The 13,352-nt window shown below is 41.4% G+C and overlaps 1 pseudogene; it reads right to left on the bottom strand.

The window, feature by feature from the left end:
• Positions 1–1,838: 1,838 nt before the first annotated feature.
• On the bottom strand, positions 1,839–7,788 carry LOC129540435 (T-cell surface glycoprotein CD1c3-like; annotated as a pseudogene).
• Between the last annotated feature and the right edge of the window lie 5,564 nt (positions 7,789–13,352).

Below are 13,352 nucleotides of genomic sequence, written 5' to 3'. Positions count from 1 at the left end.
CGTCTGTGGGGAGTGCTCGCAGTGTCTTGGCCACACTGGGTTTGCCCCCGCTCACAGCACGTATGCTGTCCCAGTCTATACTGCACAGGCTCCAGGTTGCTCTGCCAGGAACTGTCTGAGGCCGGCGCCGGGTTGTATGCACTTCCCAGGTCTGAGCTGCTCAAGTTCAGGTTCTCAGGTACTCCACAAAGGCGCAGACTTGGTTGGGCCTACGTTTTGTGCCTTCCCCAGTCCGAGCAGCTCAGGGGACCAGGTGTTTGGCGAGCGCAGTCTCTGCGACTTATCACCTCCCCAGTCCCCGCCACTTAGTTTTCTGGGTGTACAACCGGTGCACCTTCTCAGGGGGATATCGACCGGCCCGAGCCCAAGAAGTCCTGAATAGCAACAAGCCTGCCTGCAGTTTGTATCAGATGCCTTTCTGGGGCCGCGGTTGCCCTCTCCGGCTCTGGCTGCGCTCCCTGCCTGTCTTGGCGGGGGATGGGGGATGGGCCAGCCGCAGCCGGCTCACTCTGCTCAGTCCTTTATTCTGTGAGCAGGGCTGGCCGAGTCGTAGGTTAGAGCTTTCCATCTTTTCATGGGGAAGCTATCCCACAGTCTGCTTTGCTCTCCCCAGTTCTCTCAGATTGTTCTCGCGGCATTCAAGCCCAGTCCTCTCTCTAAGCAGTTCAGCCGGCTCCTCCCTGCCCAGCCCCCGCTTGCTAATGGCGTCTGCAGGCGTCTGCGCTGCTTCTCCGCTGGGAGTTACCGTTTGGCGGGTAATCTGTGGGTTTTTAAAAAATCTTAAAAAAAAAGAGGGTTGTGTGGCCCTCTGAGCTTCCAAGGCTCGCCACAGATTCGCCAGTGAGAGTGTTTCCTGGTGTTTGGAAAGTTCTCTCTTTTTAAAGCCTCCCTTCCCAGGATGGAGCTCCGTCCTTACTTCTTTTGTCTCGCTTTTTATCTTTTATGTTTTTTCCTACCTCCTTTCGAAGACAATGGGCTGCTTTTCTGGGTGCCTGACGTCCTCTGCCAGCATTCAGAGGTTGTTTTGTGGATTTTACTCCGCGTTCAAATGTTCTTTTGATGAATTTGTGGGGGAGAGAGTGGTCTCGCCGTCCTATTCCTCCGCCATCTTGTTCCTTCTCATAACTTTTGTTTTAAAGTGTATTTGTCTGGTGTATCTATTGCTACCTTGGCTTTTTATTTTTACTTTATATTGTAATACAGTTAATTAACAATGTTGTACTAGTTTCAGGTTGCTGTACATAATTTTCATGAAATATATTTTTCCATCCATCATTTTCAGCCTATGTGTGTCTTTGCATTCAAAGTATATCTTGTAGGTAGTATATATCTGCATCTTTTTCTTTTTAATCCAATAATCAACCCTATGTCTTTTGATTGGAGCATTTGATAGGTATCTTTATGACCATTCAGGTCAGTTCAGTTCAGTTCAGTTCATTTCAGTCGCTCAGTCTTGTCCGACTCTTTGCGACCCCATGAATCACAGCACGCCAGGCCTCCCTGTCCATCACCAACTCCCGGAGTTCACTCAAACTCATGTCCATCAAGTCGGTGATGCCATCCAGCCATCTCATTCTCTGTCATCCCCTTCTCCTCCTGCCCCCAATCCTTCCCAGCATCAGAGTCTTTTCCAGTGAGTCATGAACTATTTATCTGGCAAATCACTTATCTCCATTTTTCTTTTTCTGAGGTGTCTGTATTTGTTTAGAACATATTCCTTTGTCTTTTCATTTTGCCCAACTATCCACATTTTTCCTATATTAGGTAGATCAACTGTGTCTCCTGGTCTTGCAGGAGAGGCCTTATTTGGCAAGGCTCCTGCGGGAGGAGCAATCCAATCAGGTCACCGGAACCAGGAGCTCCAACGTTGTACTGTGTGTGGTCTGTGGGTGCCCTCCAACTGTGGTGTGGTGTGGTTTCTGCAGCTGTGCTGGTGGGAAGCGCTGGCCTTGCTGAGGCTGGCTATGCAGCATAGCTATGACTGCTTTGGGTGCAGGCAGGCAGTGCTGGCCCGGCAGGGCATGAGTTGCTCTGGAGGAGCACCTGTCCTGTCCTAAGCCTTCCACTAGGTGTAATGGGGCAGGAGCCACTTTCGATGGGTACAGGGTTTGGCTCAGGATGCCTGTTTGGTGTGTTAAGACAGGAGCTACTTTAGAGGGGCATCAGAACTAGCCAAGGCTGCCTTCTGGGTGTGATAGGGTGGGAGTCCCTGTAGAAGATCACTAGCTGGGTAGGTGTAGTGTGGATTCACAAGAAAATGCTAGGACCTACGGTGATTCATGTTAAGGTTTGACAGAAAACAGCAAAATTCTGTAAAGCAATTATCCTTCAATAAAAAATAAATGATTTATTTTCTCTTTTTTTAAATTTATTTTAATTGGAGGCTAATTACTTTACATTATTGTATTGGTTTTGCTATACATTGACATGAATCTGCCCTGGGTGTACATGTGTTCCCCATCTTGAACCCCCCTCCCACCTCCCTCCCCATCCAATCCCTCTGGTTCATCCCAGTACACCAGCCCCGAGCACTCTGCATCATGCATCGAACCCGGCCTGGTGATTCATTTCACATATGATAGAATATATGTTTCAATGTCATTCTCCCAAATCATCCCACACTCGCCCTCTCCCACAGAGTCCAAAAGATTGTTCTATACATCTGTGTCTCTTTTAGTGAAGTAAGCCAGAAAGAAAAACAGCAATACAGTATACTAACGCATATATATGGAAAATAATTAAAAAAAAAAAAAAGCTACTACCGGGTGAACAGTGCTAGCAAGGTTGGCAACAAATGTCAGAGAGGCATCCACCAGAGTTAGGTCAAGTAGATAAAGAGAGAATTTTCTAAAATGGTGCCAACTGGCACTTTGGCTCCCAGTTGTAGCTATTCAGTTGCTCAGTCATGTCCAACTCTTTGTAAGCCCATGGACTGCAGCATGCCAGGCTTCCCTGTCCTTCACTAATTCCTAAAACTTGCTCAAACTCATGTCCATTGAGTCAGTGATATCATCCAACCATTTCATCCCCTGCCACCCCCTTCTTCTCCTGCCCTCAATCTTTCCCACCATCAGTGAGTTGGCTCTTCACATTAGGTGGTCAAAATATTGGAGCTTTAGCTTCAACATCAGTCCTTCCATTGAATATTCAGGGTTGATTTCTTTAGGATTGACTGGTTTTATCTCTTTGAAGTTCAAGGGACTTTTAAGAATCTTCTCCAGCACCATCAATTCTTTGGCCCTCAGCTTTCTTTATAGTTCAACTTTCACATGCACACATGGTTACTGGAAAAAACATAGCTTCTACTATATGGACCTTTGTCTGAAAAATGCTGTCTCTGCTTTTTAATACATTGTCTAACTCTGCCATAGCTTTTCTTCCAAGGAACGAATGTCTTTTAATTTCTTGGCTGTAGTCACCATCTGCAGCAGTTTTGGAGCCCAAAAGAATAAAGTCTGTCACTGTTTCCATTGTTTCCCCATCTATTTGCCATGAAGTGATGGGACCAGATGGCATCATCTTCATTTTTTGGATGTTGAGTTTTAAGCCAGCTTTTTCACTCTCCTCTTTCACCTTTATCAAGAGGCTTTATAGTTTCTCTTTGCTTTTTGCCATTAGGGTGGTGTCATCTGCATGTCTGAGGTTATTGATGTTTCTCTCGGCAATCTTGATTCCAGCTTGTGTTTCAACCAGCCTGGCATTTTGCATGATATACTCCACATATAAGTTAAATAGGCAGAGTGACAATATACAGCCTTGACATACTCCTTCACCAATTTGGAACCAGTCCATTGTTCCATGTCTGGTTCTAACTGTTGTTTCTTGACCTACATGCAGGTTTCTTGGAGGCAGATAAGGTGGTCTGGTATTCCCATTTCTTTAAGAGTTTTCCACAATTTGTTGTAACCCACACAGTCAAAGGCTTTAGTATAGTCAATGAAACAAGTTTTTCTGGCACTCCCTTGCTTTTTCTATAATCCAATGGATGTTGGCAATTTGATCTCTGGTACCTCTGCCTTTTTGAAATCCAGCTTCAACATCTGGAAGTTCATGGTTCACATATTGCTGAAGTCTGGCTTGGAGAATTTTGAGCATGACTTTACTAGCGTGTGAGATCAGTGCAATTATGCCGGTAGTTTGAGCATTCTTTGACATTGCCTTTCTTTGGGATTGGAATGAAGACTGACCTTTTCCAGTCCTGTGGCCACTGCTGAGTTTTCCAAATTTGCTGGCATATTGAGTGCAGCACTTTCACAGCATCATCTTTCAGGATTCGAAACAGCTCAACTGGAATTCCATCACCTCCACTAGCTTTGTTTGCAGTAATGCTTTCCAAAGCCCACTTGACTTCACATTCCAAGATGTCTGGCTCTAGGTGCATGATCACACCATTGTGATTATCTTGGTCATGAAGATCTTTTTTGTACAGTTCTTTTGTGTATTCTTGCCATCTCTTAATATCTTCTGCTTCTGTTAGGTCCATACCGTTTCTGTCCTTTATCGAGCCCATCCTTGCATGAAATATTCCCTTGGTATCTCTAATTTTCTTGAAGACATCTCTTGTCTTCCTGTTCTGTTGTTTTCCTCTATTTATTTGCATAGATCGCTGAGGAAGGCTTTCTTATCTCTCCTTGCTATTCTTTGGAACTCTGCATTCAGATGCTTATATCTTTCCTTTTCTCCTTTGCTTTTCGCTTCTCTTCTTTTCACAGCTATTTGTAAGGCCTCCCCAGACAGCTGTTTCACTTTTGTGCATTTCTTTCCCATGGGGATGGTCTTGATCCCTGTCTCTTGTACAATGTCATGAACCTCCGTCCATAGTTCATCAGGCACTCTATCTATCAGATCTAGTCCCTTAAATCTATTTCTCACTTCCACTGTATAATCATAAGGGATTTGATTTAAGTCATATCTGAATGGTCTAGTGGTTTTCCCTACTTTCTTCAATTTAAGTCTGAATTTGGCAATAAGCAGTTCATGATCTGAGCCACAGTCATCTCCTGGTCTTCTTTTTGCTAACTGTATAGAGTTTCTCCATCTTTGGCTGCAAAGAATATAATCAATCTGATTTTGGTGTTGACCATCTAGTGATGTCCATGTGTAGAGTGAATATATCTCAGATGATCATTATATCTACTACTGTGGGCAGGAATCCCTTAGAAGAAATGGAGTAGTGATCATGGTCAACAAAAGAGTCCGAAATGCAGTACTTGGATGCAATACCAAAAACGACAGAATAATCTCTGTTCATTTCCAAGGCAAACCATTCAATATTACAGTAGTCCAAGCCTATGCCCCAACCAGTAATGCTGAAGAATCTGAAATTGAATGGTTTTATGAAGATCTACAAGACCTTTTAGGACTAACACCCAAAAAAAGATGTCCTTTTCATTATAGGGGACTGGAATGCAAAAGTTCAAAGTCAAGAAATACCTGGGGAAATGGGCAAATTTGGCCTTGGAATAGGGAATAATGCAGGGCAAAGGCTAATAGAGTTTTGCCAAGAGAACGCACTGGTCATAGCAAACACCCTCTTCCAACAACACAAGAGAAGACTCTACAGATGGACATCACCAGATGATCAACACCGAAATCATCTTATTTAGTCACTTTATTCTCATACTTGCTTGGGAAGGATTCTTCATCTCCCCACAAAGCTCTTATACCTGAGTGTCCCTCATTTCGATTTCTGAATTTCTGTAATCATCTTTATTAATTCCTTCTTAATATCTCTCTCACTTAGTTCTGGCATCACGAAACTTTCTTCTTCCCTGACTTCTAAGTTCAAGAATCACCTTTGCACACTTAAAAATTCCATCTTACTTACCCCAGTAAAGAAAGATGTCCTGTTTCCTAGACTGCTATGCCTCACCCAGCAAGAAAAGTCAGTTGCCTCCTCAGCATCCACATGCACGATCATGTGAAAATCCCATCAATGTTGGGCAGAACATCACCCTGCTGAGTCCCTGGCCACTCCTGTTCACCCTGCATCCACGTCACCAAAACAGGCTTTGGGTAGAAGCCAGAGACGTGACAAGCTAGCAATAGCTGACTTGACCCAAGGATGGGGCTACTGGTCAGCCAAACCTCTGGTCTAATGGGAAAAGGCATTAAAAATATTCATATGAAGACTCTAAAAGACAGTTTAGGGACAAAATATCCAGATTGATATTAAAGTTCCTCTAGGAACTTTTGCCCAGCACCCCCTCTCCCTCTTAAACTGTCCCTTCTTATTTTTGAAATGAATGGTGGAAAGGAGCAAGACTTATATAGAAAGATCTTAGAAAAGGGGGCTGTACCAACCTTGCCTCTGGAGATACATCTTCCCTGCATTGAGGAGACCCGAGAGAAATTGGGGAAAGGTGTTGCTGATGAGTTTATGCACTGTTTCCTTGATGCCTTCATACTGATTGATTAGATCACAGACACTCTGGGTCCTACTCTTACCCTCTGGATATGGTACCCATGACATAGTTTGGAAACTCAAGAAATCTGATCCTTGATAAGCTGCCTGAAAAAACTCTTCTGTGGTTTCCCTAGAATGCAGCTCACAGCCAACTCTCACCTGTAATTCAAAGGGATCTGGGAAGGTGGAGGAAGAAGAAAGAGAGATTAATGAAAAAAAATTAGAGGAACTATATGGGAACCTGAGACTTATAAAAAAAAAATGGAGCAAGGAGATGGTTTTATAAGTGTATAAGGGTGAGTCAATGATATATTCAGTAAGGAACAGAGAAGACAAGAATTGGTGGGATTGGGAAAAGGGGATAAGAGACAAATGCCAAGAACTGAGGGCTTTATTTGAATAAGTTGGAGGGTAAATGATAAGTGAGGTTCATGGTATAGGTTAGGGGAGGGTGAAGAGGAACTCATGTGAGGGAGGTGAGAATACAACATTCCTAGGTGCATAAAATGAATCACAATGGTTGTTGGACTAGGACATAGACTTAAAGAAACTGAGTAGAAGAAGAGATCATATTTTAAGGGAGTCAGGCACAGAGTGGGACAGTTGTGTACCTCTGGGTTTTAAGCCATAGAAGGGAGACCACTGAAGAAAGATTTTTAAAAAACACAAGAAAAACAGAAGTCTGGAAGAAGCAAGAGTGTAGGAAATCTTGAATAGTCAACATCTGGAATAAACCCGAAGTAATTTATACTTGAAGATTTTTATGGTGGAATAGAAAAAATAAAAATGGTCCAGAAAAGTGTTTGTTTCTAGGAAGAGAAAAACCTTTTGAAATAAACCTTTAATTGAATGGATTGAACTTACATTCAAATTTCAGTTGTCTGGCATAATCTTGAATCTCCCAAATTAATCCAATCAAATAGACATGGACTAGCAGCTCCAGGTCTATTGTCTCCTCATTGCTGAAGTTGCCCTTTGGCCAGGGGTACAGAAAAGTTACTGCACCTATTTAACTCTCCCAGCTGTGAGTCTGCAGCTCATCCAGCCAACCAGAGCCCTGATTTTGTGCCCCTGAATGGTTGGCAAAGATGAAATCTGGATAAGATAGAATGAGATGTCGTCCTGGACTCCTATGATGGTAGATGGTCAGGTAGATTAAGGAAAAGTTAGGCAAACAGAAAGGATAGAAGATGGAGAGTCAACCAGTTAACAGAGAGAGAGAAAAGTTACAATTAGCCTAAAGATGACATTTTCCTGACCCAGGACCCCAAGCTCTCCCACCTTCCTTTGAAAGAGTAAACTGGATCTAGAGACAGGAATGCTCAGATTGTAAGCACTCTGGTACCCTTAGAATCCAGATCCATCTTGGAAAGGTCCACCATAGTTTAACCACATCCACTTGATTAATGACAGACAGACATTCTTACCATCTACATTGTCCCTGACTAAGACGAGAATAGCTAGCAAACCAAGGTGCAGAAAAATCATGTCATTTGCACATGTTTCTCTCTCTCTCTCTCTCTCTGCTCTCAAGAAACCTACCCATTAGTATCTCCAATCTAACTTCCTTCTTCTGCCAACTGTCAGTTCTCCCCACCAATCACTGACTATAATAAAATTGCTCTTTCACTCTCATCTCCTCTCAAGCTCTGACCTGAGGTTATTCTCTGCTGTCTGAGTTCTAGCCATTCTCCTCACTACTAGTCTTCATTCTGTGTTCTTTCCCTCAACTGCTGTGGACAAACTTGTATGTATCACTGAAAGGTTATGTCCCCTCTCTGGGCTTTTCATCTTATCCTTCAAATGAAGAACAGAAACTGCACTGCTTCCCCAGGTCTTGCCTGTTTTAACAGATCACATTTCTTCCAGTTTCTCCACTCAATTCATGTTTCCTCTTCTGGGCATCACTTCTACTCTTCTCCTTTAAAAAACCCTCAAAGCATTCTCTTTTTCATTCACCTCTTCTTCTTCCACATTTATCATTTTTAAAAAAAAAATTTACTGACTTGTTTATAAACTGCAAAGCATGCTTTCTCAGATCTTCTATGCTTTCATCATACAATTGTATAAACTATAGCCAGTTTTCCATTATACTCAGAGTTGACATTGTAGCCACCCAGAGTGTATTCTACCATGAAGTATATAAAGAATAAGGCCTCCTCTTCCTGATTTTATTTCAATATGTATTACACAGTCTAAGTCCATCCATGTCTCTACAAATGACCAAATATCATTCATTTTTATGGTTGAGAAATATTCCATTGAATGTATGCACCACAGCTTCTTTATCCATTTGCAGAGCAGAAACACAGATGCAGATGTTGAGAATAAACATATGGACATAGGGTGGGGAAGGGGGTAGGATGAACTGTGAAATGTGATTGACATATATACATTATTATGGCTAAAACAGATAGCTAGTGGGAACCTGCTGTACAGAACAGGGAGCTCAGCTTGGTGCTCTGTGGTGACCTAGAGGGGTGGTAAGTGTGGGTAATATGATATATGTGTGCAAATAGCTGATTCCATCGGTTGTACCGCAAAAACTAACACAACATTGTAAAGCAGCTATACTCCAATTTAAAAAAAAAAAAAGAAGAAGAAGCCTTTCTATTGAGTTTAACTCATATGCTCACTCACCAAAAAATCACTCAAGTTTTTAGTACCAAGTGTTTTGGTAGGTACAAGAACATACAGAGATTGACAATGCATTCATGCCTATCAAGGAACTTTAAACTACAGAAGTGTATAAAACCAAAATTAAAACTCATTGTTATGACTGTTGTTTGATTGGCTAGAATTCCAGATACAATAATTTTGTGGTTTTAGGAACTTATAGCTGATACAATGCTATATTTTCATTAAACTTTCACCCAGGGCCTAGAGAAAAAACATAACTCTTCCACTCTTTTGTAATTGGGTCAGGACCATGTGACTGAGTTCTGGTCGATGGAGTGTGTTGTGCTAGAGATGTAAGCCTCTTCTAGGCCCTACCACATAAACTGTTACATTTGATCATTTTGACTTGCAGTGCCAGCCTGGAGATCATCTGTTCCATGTGGAAGAGATACAAGCAAGGAAAGGCTTCCTGCTCTCCATAGAGTTTGCCAGAATGAAAAATATATTTTGTTGTGTTTAGTCTCTAAGGTTCTCAAGTTTATTTATAACTGCAATACAATCTAATTATGCTTGGCAACATTATAGAACCCAGTAACTACTATCCTTTCCTACCTCATGAATTCAAATGCAAATGAGATAAAGCTAGAGAGCATTTGATATATGGATCAAATTGTCAACTTCTCTTCTGATAAATCTTCTAGATGATTTCCCTTAACTGTATAATCCAAGTAAGGTTGCTGGTATTGAAAACCAAATGAAGTAGACTGATTTACTCTTATAAATGGATTATTTGTGTCCCCTGTAAACTCACGTGTTGAAACCCCTACCCCCAAGGTGGTTATACTTGAAGAGGATGACTCTAAGAAAGTAATTAGAGTTAAATGAGGTCTCAAGAGTGGGGTCTTATATGAAAAGACACAGAGTGAGTTCAGTCTTCCTCCTTTTTCCCTCTCTCTCTCTGTCTCTCCTCACGTGCACTGTGTAAAAGTCATTTGAAGACATCAAGAAGGTGGCTATCTACAAGCAAGCCAGAAAGACAACCTTCACAAGAAATCAAGTTCTCTTGTATTGGTAGTCTCAAGAACTGTAAGAAAGTATGTCTGGTTGAAGCCACCCAGACTGTGTTTTTCCTCTGCAGCCCAGGCAGACTAATACACTTACCTAGTCCAAGAAGTGTTAGAAAACCTCTAAGCAACCCCTCCCCAAGGGTCTGGTCAAGTCAAGAGATGGAGGAAGAGACCAGAACTGACACTTGTGAGAGCAGCTTGACTCCAGAGACAAAGGGCAGGAAAAAGCTGTTGAGACATATCACAAACCCAGTTTCTCTCCTAGACTCATCAGTGAGCTAATTCTATTTCTTATTTTCACAGGAAAGAATAGGACTGAGAAAATAAACAAACAAAAAAAAATATTTAAGGAATTCACCTTCAGAGGAATTAGAAGGTATCATCCAATTCCATGATAATAATATTCATTCAATCATCCAAACAGAAAACTAGCAATGCACACTCTTTGCAAACCTCTCTCTCCTGACTGACTCCTCACAGTCACCACTGCATTTCTCTCTATAATCTGTAAACTCTGCCTCTTTAGCTCTAACCCTACCATCATTTTGTCCTCGCTTTCATCATGTGTGACTCAGGTCATTGCCTTAACCCCTTATCTGGGCAATCAATCCATATCCTCTCCCGATCTGTTCAGCACTCTGATTCAGAGTTGCTGTGTAAAATGCACACCTGATCTTGTCAAATTCATAATTAAAATATTTCAATTGCTCCATGAAAAATACTCCAAACTCCTACATATGCCAGTATTATACACAAGGGCTCATATTTTAATATATCATTCCCCAAGGAAAAGTTTGGAGGCAGTGGAAGAAGTAGGATTTGTGAGAAGGGGGACAGACTATTTGAACAATTATGAACAGAGATCCAAGAGCCTGAAAATCTGAAATATGGAGATAAAGAGGTTATATAGGCCCTCTAGATACACATGATCCCCAAAGAATAACCTGAGATGGCTGGCATATCTCCTGATTAGAATCCAGCCTGTCTGAGGGCCCTGCCTTTCCTGGGGGGCTTAGTGCTCTTCCTCTGTCATCTGCCTTTCCCTATGGGTGCTCAGGTTATAGGTGTGCTTACGCTCACCTTTGCCTGGGCTCTTACCTGGTCCTCCACCAAACTCAACGTCAGCGAGTAGTTTCCCCCTAGAGATCACTGTTCTCCGCACTCCACTGTCATGTGTCCATCCCACAGTGTCACACTCTACTCCATCATCCCGCCTCTGCCAGCAGAAACCTCACCCTCTGCCCACTTCCCTGCTCAAGAAACCCCGCAATTTCTCAGAGTCACATGCCTTTCCCTGAACTTTCATTTCCCTATCAGCACTTCTTCATGTGAGTCTCTCCACTTCCTGGCTCCCAGCAGCAGTCTCTGCTTCTGTTCTGGGTCCTCCTACCTCTCACATTCGCAGCAGTGAGGAGTCCCACCCTGAGATCTAGGACAAACCCCTTACTAGAATGCATTGATTACTGTCTTGGATCTCAGTTTCTCCCACTGTAGAATGATTGGACTAAAGTAATTTGAGAGTCTCCAATTCTGTTTCAGTTTTAACATTCTTTCACTTGGTCTGTGTTCATATTCATTTATTTTTTTTATTCTTAAAAAAATTTTTATTAGAAAACTGAAATTTACAATGTGTCTAATCATTCACTGAGCACATGTCATTTAAAAACAGCATCATTACAGAAAGATAACAAAAATGCAAAGTTTTAATACCTATGGGATATGGAAAACATTATCCACTGAGGCCTTAAATGTAGTAGACTTTACATAAAAAGGAAAAGCAATGAGTGTACAAGTATACAGACAGTTTAAGAAGTTAGCAAGATAAACAGAATAATCATAAAGAAAAGAAAGATAATACATACCAGGCATTAATGCAATAAAAATAAAGATAAAATTGAGAGGCTCAACAGAGTCAAAGATTCCTTAAAAAGCTTCTCTAAAAAGGGAAACATCAGGTAACAATAATCAACAGGAAAAATCTTTCAAATAAACAATACTCAAAATGGGAATTATTCATAGAAGCATTAAGAATATAAATAAGAGAAACAACTTTATGCCTATACATTCGAAGATTAGTTGTCTCATATACAGGGTTATCGTTACCGTCTTTCTAAATTCCATATATATGCATTAGTATACAGTATTGTAGTTTTTCTTTCTGACTTACTTCACTCTGTATAATGTGCTCCAGTTTCATCCACCTCATTAGAACTGATTCAAATGCATTCTTTTTAATGGCTGAGTAATACTCCATTGTGTATATGTACCACAGCTTTCTTATCCATTCGTCTGCAGAAGGACATCTAAGTTGCTTCCATGTCTTGGCTATTATAAATAGTGTTGCAATGAACATTGAAGTACGTGTGTCTCTTTCAATTCTGGTTTCCTCTGTGTGTATGCCCAGCAGTGGGATTCCTGGGTTGTATGGCAGTTCTATTTCCAGTTTTATAAGGAGTCTCCACACTGTTCTCCATGGTGGCTGTACTAGTTTGCATTCACACCAACAGTGTAAGAGGTTTACCCTCTCCATCATTTATTGCTTGTAGACTTTTGGATAGCATGCATTCTGGCTGGCGTGAAATGGTACCTTATGGTGGTTTTGATTTGCATTTCTCCGATTATGAGGGATGTTGAGCATCTTTTCATGTGTTTGTTAGCCATCTGTATGTCTTCTTTGGAGAAATGTCTGTTTAGTTCTTTGGCCTTTTTTGATTGGGTCGTTTATTTTTCTGGAATTGAGCTGCAGGAGTTGCTTGTATATTTTTGAGATTAATTCTTTGTCAGTTACTTCATTTGCTATTATTTTCTCCCATTGTGAAGGCTGTCTTTTCACCTTGCTTAGAGTTTTCTTTGCTGTGCAGAAGCTTTTAAATTTAATTGTGTCCCATTTGTTTATTTTTGCTTTTATTTCCAATATTCTGGGAGGTGGGTCATGGAGGATCCTGCTGTGATTTATGTCAGAGAGTGTTTGGCCTATGTTCTCCTCCAGGAGTTGTATAGTTTCTGGTCTTACATTTAGATCTTTAATCCATTTTGAGTTTATTTTTATGTATGGTATTAGGGAGTGTTCTAGTTTCATTCTCTTACAAGTGGTTGACCAGTTTCCCAGCACCACTTGTTAAAGAGACTGTCTTTTCTCCATTGAATATTCTTGCCTTCTTTGTCAAAGATAAGATGTCCATAGGTGTGTGGATTTATCTCTGGGCTTTCTATTTTGTTCCATTGATAAATATTTCTGTCTTTATGCCAGTACCATACTG

This window comes from Moschus berezovskii, chromosome 4 (assembly GCF_049115385.1).
Source record: "Moschus berezovskii isolate FMDL1 chromosome 4, NW_MosBer_1.0, whole genome shotgun sequence".
Taxonomy (NCBI): Eukaryota; Metazoa; Chordata; class Mammalia; order Artiodactyla; family Moschidae; genus Moschus; species Moschus berezovskii.
Note: the sequence above shows the minus strand (reverse complement) of the source record. Positions and strands in the feature narration are given on the sequence as shown.